The following is a 9,462-nucleotide window of genomic DNA, read 5'->3' on the forward strand; positions in this document are numbered from 1 at the left end:
CAATAGTCCACAAAGCTACGTTGGTGAGGATAATAGTAATGTTTGCACAGTGGTCGGTCAGATATGATGCTGAAATGGCTAACAGTAGCCTGCTAGTTAGCAGCGTTTTCCTGTTGGTGAGTAAAAGTTAACATTGTGTTAGTGTTTAGTTATTGAAAATGTTGGCTGACATGCCTATGCAGTTGTGGCAAACTACCTTGTGTGGGAGGGGGCTTAGGAGACGGTTTGGGCTTCAGCAAAAAGGGGGGAGGGACTGAGAAGTTGTCGATGTTCAAATTTTTTGGCAAAGTCCTGGATCTTCACAATCTTACCTACAGCACCTTTAATCAATAGTTCTTTATTAAGACGCCATCCTTAATGTAGCATATAAAATGTATTTTTTAATGAGAATTTGTATTTTTCTTATTTGCTGTGCTTTTTTTTGGCATTGTAAGAAACCGAACAAAACTTTCTCCTCTATCATTTCAAAATCTGTAACTGTAGTAAACATCTCCCTTGTTTTTTTTTACTTTTCCTTCTCTCTCCTTCTTCATTTTTTATTTTCTCTACTGATTTAAATTTTCCCTCTAAGTAGTAGTATGTATGAGTATGTTTTATGTTTTTATATTATATATATTTCGTTGAACTTTTTTAAGGAACTCAACATGTTGAGGGTTTTCTGGGTTTCTTTTGCATGCAATTTTTATTTAATGTTTTTTGTGTGCTAAATAAATCAAATACATAAACATATGTTCATTTTGAAAAGATTATTTTTTTATTAAATTATTTTTTTAAGTATTTTGTATTTATGTTTTATTTGTAAGTTGAGAAAAACTTAAAAATGTTAGAGTTAGGTGCATTTATTTTGCAATCATAGTATTGTAAATCACAATATGGCTTTTTCTACAAATTTTGCAGCCCTATTTATTTTTTTATTATAAATGCCTTTCACCTAAAAACAATTTTTAATATTGATTTAATTTTGCATCACATTATAGAATAAATCTTAAAGTTGTCGCAAACCAACACGATCATTTGTTGAGTCCAGATTACATCTGGAGACAAACTGTTCAGACTGAAACAAACTGAAAAGACAAACAAAGAGTTGTTGTGATTTGTACTTAGACAAACACAGAAAACAAGTGAACTGATGTAAATTTAAAACTTCTGTTATGGATTTATTTAAATAGATTTACAGAGTAAAAGAACAAAATAGATGAACTGACCTCAGAGTCTCCAGTCTACAGTTTGGACTCTCCAATCCAGCACACAGGCGATTCACTCCTGAATCCTTCAAATTCTTGTTGAAGCTCAGGTCCAGCTCTCTCAGATGGGAGGGGTTTGACTTCAGAGCTGAGGCCAGTGAAGCACAGCTGATCTCTGACAAACTGCAGTAACTCAATCTGAATGAAGAACAAATGAAGTAGATAGAAATCCATTCCTAACCAATGAGTGTGTTGATGTTTAAATTCAATTTTATTTATAGTATCAAATCATAACAAGAGTTATCTCAGGACACTTTACAGATAGAGTAGGTCTAGACCACACTCTATAATTTACAAAGACCCAAAAATTCCCGCATACCCCAAGAGTAAGCATTTAGTGCCACAGTGGTGAGGAAAAACTCTCTTTTAGGGAGAAATCTCAGGACAAACCCAGGCTCTTGGTAGGCAGAGTCTGGGGGTGTGATGAACAGTGGCAATAATAGTCACAATAAAGATAATGGAATTATGACTAGAAATAGTAATTGTAGTTGTTCATGCGTACCAGAACATAGCACAGATTTACAGGGTAATCAATGAGCTTTTCCCTAAAATGAGTAGAGAGACTTTGTCATTGTGTTGTTATGGATCATCATAATATCAGCCCTCTTATTCGGTCACATTTCCTCTTCCTCTGGCCCTTTCATTGCCATTCTCTACCTGTTCACCAGATTCATCTGAATTCATTCTGATTTTTGTGGGGTTTGATTTGCAATTCTTCTCGATGTCTCCTATGCAGCATAACAACTCCCACCTATACTGTATGTATTTTTATAATAGAAAAAAATAGAAGTCAGCCAGAAATCATTGTTGAGGGGGGAAAGGATCCAGACTGAGTCACATTTTAAATATTTGGGAATAATTGTGGACTCACAGCTGTCCCTCAGGAAACGTGGTGTGTAAAACTGTCAAATTGTATTGAACAAACATTAGATATATTAGAAATCAGCTCCCTTACATGCAGCAAAACGTTTTATGCACTCAATGATTTTTATCATACTGTATCACAAGCTGTACAAAACTATATGTGCTTGACTGCAAACACTTTATAAACAAACACTCAAGGCATTGGACAAAAAGCCATCAAATTATCATCATTGTAACATAATCCAAAAATAATCTCATGACCTTTGACAGTTTTGTGTTTCTTGCTGATGTTAGTCTAGTCTATAAAGTAATCAATGATCTGGCCGCTCCACCATTAAATGAGTGTGTATCACTGTGTTCAGGCACTGGGAGGAGAACTAGGACGACCAACAGAGGTGACTGTGCAGTACAGAACAGATCTACTGAGTTGGGCAGATCAGTCTTCTCTGTTAGATACACAAAGTATTATAACTCAGTATCAGAGAGATCAGAGAATGGAACAACTTTGATGGTTTTAAATTAAAAATAAAATCACAGCTGAAATCAACCCAATCATGCTCCCATCAATCATCAACCCAAACAGCCAATCTTTGTGTAGTAAATTCCTGTTGTAGTGGTGTCTAAATGTTGTGATTTTATTGTTGGTTCTATTGTTGTGGTGTTTTAATGTTGTGAAATTGTATTGTTGCTGTTGTCTTCATGTTGTGTTTCTTGTTGTCAAAGTAGTGTTTTGTTGTGTTGTGGTTTTTGTTGTTTGTTGTTGTAATGGGTGAGTTTTAATACTGTGAAATGTGATTGTTGTCTTTTACTACAGTGTTAGATTTCCCTTTTGACAGGGATGTTATCGTCTGTTTCCTGTCCAGGGACTACAGATGAAAATTAGCTTATAGCTAATTCTGGTACTGCTAAGGAACCGTGCATTTTCCCTGTCAAATAAATACATAGATAAAATAAATAAATAAAATGTTACTGATGTTCAAGAGCTGTTTTACAGAAACACAAATATCACCAAAATAAAATCCTTTTATTGGGGTGGGATTAAGAACAGTCTCATGCATGATTCATAAACTAAATATGTTTGAACTGTTTATCTTTACTCTAATACTAATGGCTTCAGCTTTACATTGATTTATTGTTTTGATAATAACATCTGGACTTACAGAGCCTTTCTGCAGTTCCTCACAGCTGGAATCAGTCTCAGTCGTCCCTCAGGTGATGTTTTGTACTTCTTCAGGTCCAACTCATCCAGAACCTCCTCTGACATCAGCAGCATGTAGGCCAGAGCTGAGCACTGGATCACAGAAAGTTTCTTCTCTGATCTGTTATCTGACTTCAGGAACTTTTGGATCTCCTGATGGACTGAGTGGTCGTTCATCTCCGTCAGACAGTGGAAGATGTTGATGCTTCTGTCAGGAGACATTTTGGTCTTCTTCTCCTTCAGGTTGTTGATGGCTCTCTGGATGATTTTTCGACTGTTGTCTGTCTGACCCAGCAGGCCTCCTAAGAGTCTCTGGTTGGACTCCAGAGAGAGGCCATGAAGGAAGCGGACAAACAGGTCCAGGTGGCCATTTTTACTCCTCATGGATTTCTCCGTGGCTCTCTTCAGGAAGACATCAAGAGATGGGCGATTGAGATCTTTCAGATCACTGTTGTCACAGTCCCAGCCTTTCCCCAGGAAGTCCTCCATTACCTCTGTGTTCCTGTTGGTGTAACAGTGGAACATGTAGACTGCAGCCAGAAACTCCTGAACGCTCAGATGAACGAAGCAGTAGACTGTTTTCTGGAAGATCACACTCTCTCTTTTGAAGATCTCTGAACAAACTCCTGAGTACAGCCGAGGCCTCTGTGACATCCAGACCACAGCTCCGGTCTTCTTGGTAGAACATAATGTTTCCTTTCTCCAGCTCCTCAAACGCCAGCCTCCCCAGCTTCAGAAGAACTTCCCTGTCAGCCTCCGTTAGCTCATGTGGACTCGTCTCATGTCCCTCAGCATACTTGAGCTTCTTCCTCTTTGTCTGAACGAGCAGGAAGTGTGAGTACATGTCAGTCAGGGTCTTAGGCAGCTCTCCTCTCTGGTGTGTAGTCAACATGTGGTCCAGAACTGTAGCAGTGATCCAGCAGAAGACTGGGATCAGACACATGATGTGGAGGCTCCTGGATGTCTTGATGTGGGAGATGATTCTGCTGGACCGCTTTTATCACTGACTCTCTTCCTGAAGTACTCCTCCTTCTGGTCGTCAGTGAAGCCTCGTACTTCTGTTACCCTGTCAACACACGCAGGAGGGATCTGATTGGCTGCTGCAGGTCGGGAAGTGATCCAGAGCGAGCTGAGGGAAGCAGCTTCCCCTGGATGAGGTTTGTCAACAGCTCGTTGACTGATGACTTCTGTGTGACATCAGAAACAACCTTCCTCTTGTTGAAATCCAGGTAAAGTCTGCTTTCATCCAGGCCGTCAAAGATGAAGAAAACTTTAGAGCCAGCGAGCTGCTCTGCTGGGACCTCTTGTAATGTTGGAAGGAAAACACGGAGCAGCTCCAGAAGACTGTACTGCTCATCTTTGATCAAGTTCAGCTCCCTGAAGGAAAGAGGAATCACCAGATCCACATCTTGGTTCTCCAAACCCTCGGCCCAGTCCAGACAGAACTTCTGCACTGAGAAGGTTTTTCCAACGCCACGCGCCAATCATCATAACGACTCTGATGTGTTTCTTTTGGTCAGGTAAGGCTTTAAAGATGTCGCTGCACTTGATTGGAGAGTCATGGAGGGTCTCCATCTTGGAAGCTGTCTCGAGCTGCCTCACCTCATGTTGGGTATTAACTTCTTCACTCAGTTCATCTGTGATGTAGAGCGCAGTGAAGATCCTGTTGAGGAGGGTTCCACTTCCTGTTCGATCAGCTCCTTCAGTCACATGTTCATATGTCCCCTTCACACTGATCTTTTGTTTAAGTTTAACAGTGTACACTGTAAGGAAATACAAAAGACAAAAGTGTTATTTTCAGTCTCCAAACAACAATTCTGTAGAAAAAGGACAAAGTTGAAAGACCAAAAATAAGAAGAAAAGTTTAAAATCTGGTGATAGTGTTATGGTTGGGGCGGCTGGCTGAGAGTCTTTGTTTTTGTTTCCTAGTTCTATTTGATTTCCAGTGTCAGTTTCCTCTGTTGGCCTGCCTTTTTCAGTTTCCTGTGTTTTCCCCTCCTCCAGCCTTCTCCTGCCAGCTGACTGCACACACCTGCTCATCATTTCACAATCACCTCTCCCTGCCGTACACACCTGCCAGCCATCTACAATCAAGCCCAGTATATAAACCCCGGACCCACTCATCATCTCCGCTTGATCGTTGCTTCAGCCACCCGGGTGAAACGCTGTACAACCTCTCAGAATATCATTTTTGTGCTTACCTGTGCTAACCCTGTCTGTGTTTCTTCCTGCAGTTATCGCCTCCTTCTCACTCCGCTACCTCCAGTCAGCTGGCTTCACCATTCGGTCCCCTCCTCACGGCTCCCTTTTCCGCCCTGCCTCCGCTCCTGTGTTCAGCCACTCCTCCCTTGACTAACCGGACTCCAGTGCCTCCTCCTTGGCTCCCCTGGCTCCGGTTTCCCGCTTCCTCCTGCCTTCCCGATCATACCTCCAGCCCCGGAAGCCCTCACTGCTGCCCTAGGCATCCGCCTCCCACCCCCATCCAATTTCTGTTCTTCAATAAATCTGTGTTTTCTTTCGAGCCCTTCTCTTGGGTCCGTTCTGTCTCCACACAACAGATGGTTTTTATTATCAATATGAAAACCAAGTAGTAAAGAGTTATAAAGTAATGATCTCTTCTTAAAGTAAAAGAGCAAGTAGAGCAGCTCAGGAGGGAAGTAACCAGCGGCCTGGAGAACATCGACAGAACCCTGCTTCCTGGCAAGCTGAAGCTCTGGTGCATGCAGTATGGACTACTCCCACGTCTCCTGTGGCCGCTAACCCTCTATGAAGTCCCGCTCTCAAAGGTGGAAAAGCTGGAGAGACTGGTTAGTTCATATGTAAGGAAGTGGCTTGGCCTTCTCAGGTGCCTCAGCAACATTGGACTCTATGGCAAAGGGATGTTACCTCTCCCATTTCAAAGCTTGGCAGAGGAGTACAAGTGCGCGCAAAGTCAGACTGGAGATGATGCTACTGGATTCGAGTGATCCATTTGTAGCCAAAGCTGCTCCCATCCTGGCTACTGGGAGGAAATGGACTCCATTGGCTGCAACTGAGCAGGCAAAAGCAGCACTCAGACACAAGGACATCGTGGGACGAGTGCAGGAGGGAGGAGTGGTTTTGGCCTGGGTGCCAGTACACCAGTGTGGTGTAAGGCTTCTCCATCTCAAAGGCAAAGCTTGTGGTCCAGGAGGTACGTTGGGAGGAGGAAGCAAGAAGGTGTGCTCAAGCTGTGGCACAGGTAAAGCAAGGGCAGTGGATGGCATGGAAAGGAGTGGAAGAGGAAGATCTCCTGGAGTGAATTGTGGGAAATGGAGGCATTTAGGGCAAGCTTTACCATCAGGGCTGTCTACGATGTCCTGCCTTCTCCTGCAAACCTAAGCCAGTGGTATGCCGAAGACCCCAAATGCCCTCTATGTCCAAGTCCAGCAACACTGAAGCACATCTTAGTGGATTGTAAGACCAGTCTCACCCAAGGCCGTTACACCTGGCGGCACAACCAGGTGTTAAAGTGTGCTGCAGTAGTGCTGGAAAGCCGACGGACAGGTGTGAATGCCCTTCCTCCCCCGTCATCACGGTGGCAGCCAACACCATTTGTCCGGGAAGGTGAGAGTAAAGGCAGCCTCACTACCGTAAGACCAGACACTGGGAGGCTGAGCAGAGCACGCAACTGGAAGCTGCTGGCAGACCTGGATAAGAAACTCTGCTTCCCAGCTGAGATTGCAGCTACCAACCTGCGACCAGACCTTGTTCTGTGGTCAGCCTCGCTGAAGCTTGTCTACATCATCGAGCTCACCGTGCCCTGGGAGGGTGCAGTGGAGGAGGCCTATGAACGGAAAAGGCTGAGGTGCACGCGGAACTGCTTACGCCGATCTGCGCAACAACAGGGCTGGAATGCGAAGGTACACCCAGTGGAAGTAGGTTGCAGAGGGTTCGTAGCCACCTCAACATCTAGGCTACTCAGGGAGATGGGAGTGCGAGGGAAGGCCCATCGACAGGCAATCAAAGACCTCTCCAAGGCTGCTGAAAAGGGGGAGCCAGTGGCTGTGGATGAAAAGAAAGGACTCCGCCTGGGCTTTCAAGTGAGTTGATGGAATCTAGGGAATGAACCTGGGAAGCTGGGACTCACTGCTGAACCCTCTGGAGGTGTCGTGGGCCTATCAGCGAAACACCTAAGAAGGAGGGCCATGCCAGCAACCCAAAGGGTGCCATCACTCCAATTGAGTATCCGACGAGTCTTATCGGTGCCTCAAGTACGAATAATTTAGGGATATTAACATCTAGTCCTATACAACAGACTTTAAAGTAAAAAAAGACATCATTTTTACATTTAGTTTTTTTAAATTGTTTTTCTGTTGTAAAGAGAAGTCCCAGAATAGCTCCTTTGTCTCTCAGCCTCTGACTGTGTGTCAGTGAACATGTTTGACGCAGAGGAAGCAGAGCATCAGCAGCTCGTGTTTTTATTGAATAGAACCAAGAATAAAGAACTGAGAATCTCGCTGACAAATACACTTCATTTACTGTAGTTGCTTGCAAAAAACCGGACAGGAAACAGGAAACAGGAAACCTTTAAGGCTACATTTACACTGCTACAGTTTGTTTTAAAATTTAATACCCTCTCATTTCCCCCTCCTGTTTATGTCCAGTATACCAGAATGATGATGAGATATGAGGTTTGGGCGTGTTAGTTTAAACAGAGATTAGTTTGTCTACTGGAGATAAAAACACCCGGTGCACCGAGATCACTTTGGGCTCAAAACTTAAAGCTTGAAAACTACAACGTAGCCATGGAGATGTAGTTTAAGAGAAGCAGCAGCAGGAACAGTTTGTTTCCATCAGCAGTAAGTTAACAAAGCATGACTAAAACATTCAGTAAACAGTCAAAATAAAGCTGATATCTGAAGGTACAGACAGGAACACAGGAGAAGTGATACAGAGCAGATATCTTCACTGAGCGAGAAACAAACATTCAGTTAAATATAAGACATCAGCAGACAGATGGACAGACTTACTTTGTTCAGAGCTGCTCCTGACTGGCTGTCTGCAGTCCAGCTCTGGTTCTGGTTCTGGACAGCTCCTCCTCAGAAACATCACTTCCTCTTCTCTTTTTGTGATGTAAGTAATTCATAATTTATACTTTTTATGAACCCCAAGGGAAAAAAAAAAAAATAAAAAAAAAAAACTTAAAAAAAAACCCCACAAAAAAAAAAAAAAAAAAGTTATGTCAGAGTGCTGAAACAGGCACCTGGAGCAGTTGGGGGGTTGTTGTCTTGCTCAAGAGCACCTTTGCAATGCCCAGGAGGTGAACTGGCATCTCTCCGGCTACCCATCCACACTCAGGACTTTTGGTCCCGTCCAGGGACTCCCAACCCAATTCCCCCAGACTGAGCTACTGCCACCCAAAACAAAGACAAAGAAAGAAATCTCTTTATAACTAAAACGATTTGTTGATTGTTGTTGAAAGATATAAACATTTTACCAAAACATTGTCTCAAAGCTCAGATGTTCCCAGAGAACAGTAAAAGTGTTGTTACTGGTCTGTTTGATTTCAGTCTGTAATGAAAACCTTTCCTTTTATTTAAACTCTCCTGCTTTCACAGTCTTGCTCAGTTAAAAATTGTGTGAACATACGAGACACATTTTTGTAGCTAGCATTCAAACACAAACTTTGGCAAACTCTGTACCAAAATAAGCAAAGATGGCATAAGGGGGGCTATAATCACTGTAGACGGGTTTTTGGCCTTTAACTCAATACATTTAAATGGGAAATTTGCAATTGCAAAACCGGTCATAACTGCTGGCAATTCTAGTTACTTATTATTGTAAGTCTTGGGAAAATTTTATTTTTTTAATTATATAAGATTTTTATTTTTATTGTGAAAAGATTTTTATCTTCAAGAGAAACTGTAAGGAACATTGAATGGGAGAGACCGATAATATCTAAAACTTGGGATGCAGAGGTTTGAAGCCAACCATAGAAAGTTAATGTTATTCTGATTGTTGGTATGTTGGTGTTGATTTTGCATTTATTTTACATTTTATTTTATTATTATTAGCAGAGGAATCCGAAAATTATTCAGATAAATGAGTTGGTATCATTTCTTACTTGTGTCTGAGGGTCCAGGTTCTTTACTGAAGTCTCGGAGGTTGAACATTGGACCGCGCCACTCCCTTCAT

At 42.4% G+C, this 9,462-nt stretch overlaps 1 pseudogene; it reads right to left on the minus strand.

Moving 5' to 3' along the window:
* The window catches only part of LOC120552573, a 33,238-nt pseudogene that overhangs the window by 19,561 nt on the left and 4,215 nt on the right, over positions 1-9,462 (minus strand).

This window comes from Perca fluviatilis, chromosome 22 (assembly GCF_010015445.1).
Source record: "Perca fluviatilis chromosome 22, GENO_Pfluv_1.0, whole genome shotgun sequence".
NCBI classification, from domain to species: domain Eukaryota; kingdom Metazoa; phylum Chordata; class Actinopteri; order Perciformes; family Percidae; genus Perca; species Perca fluviatilis.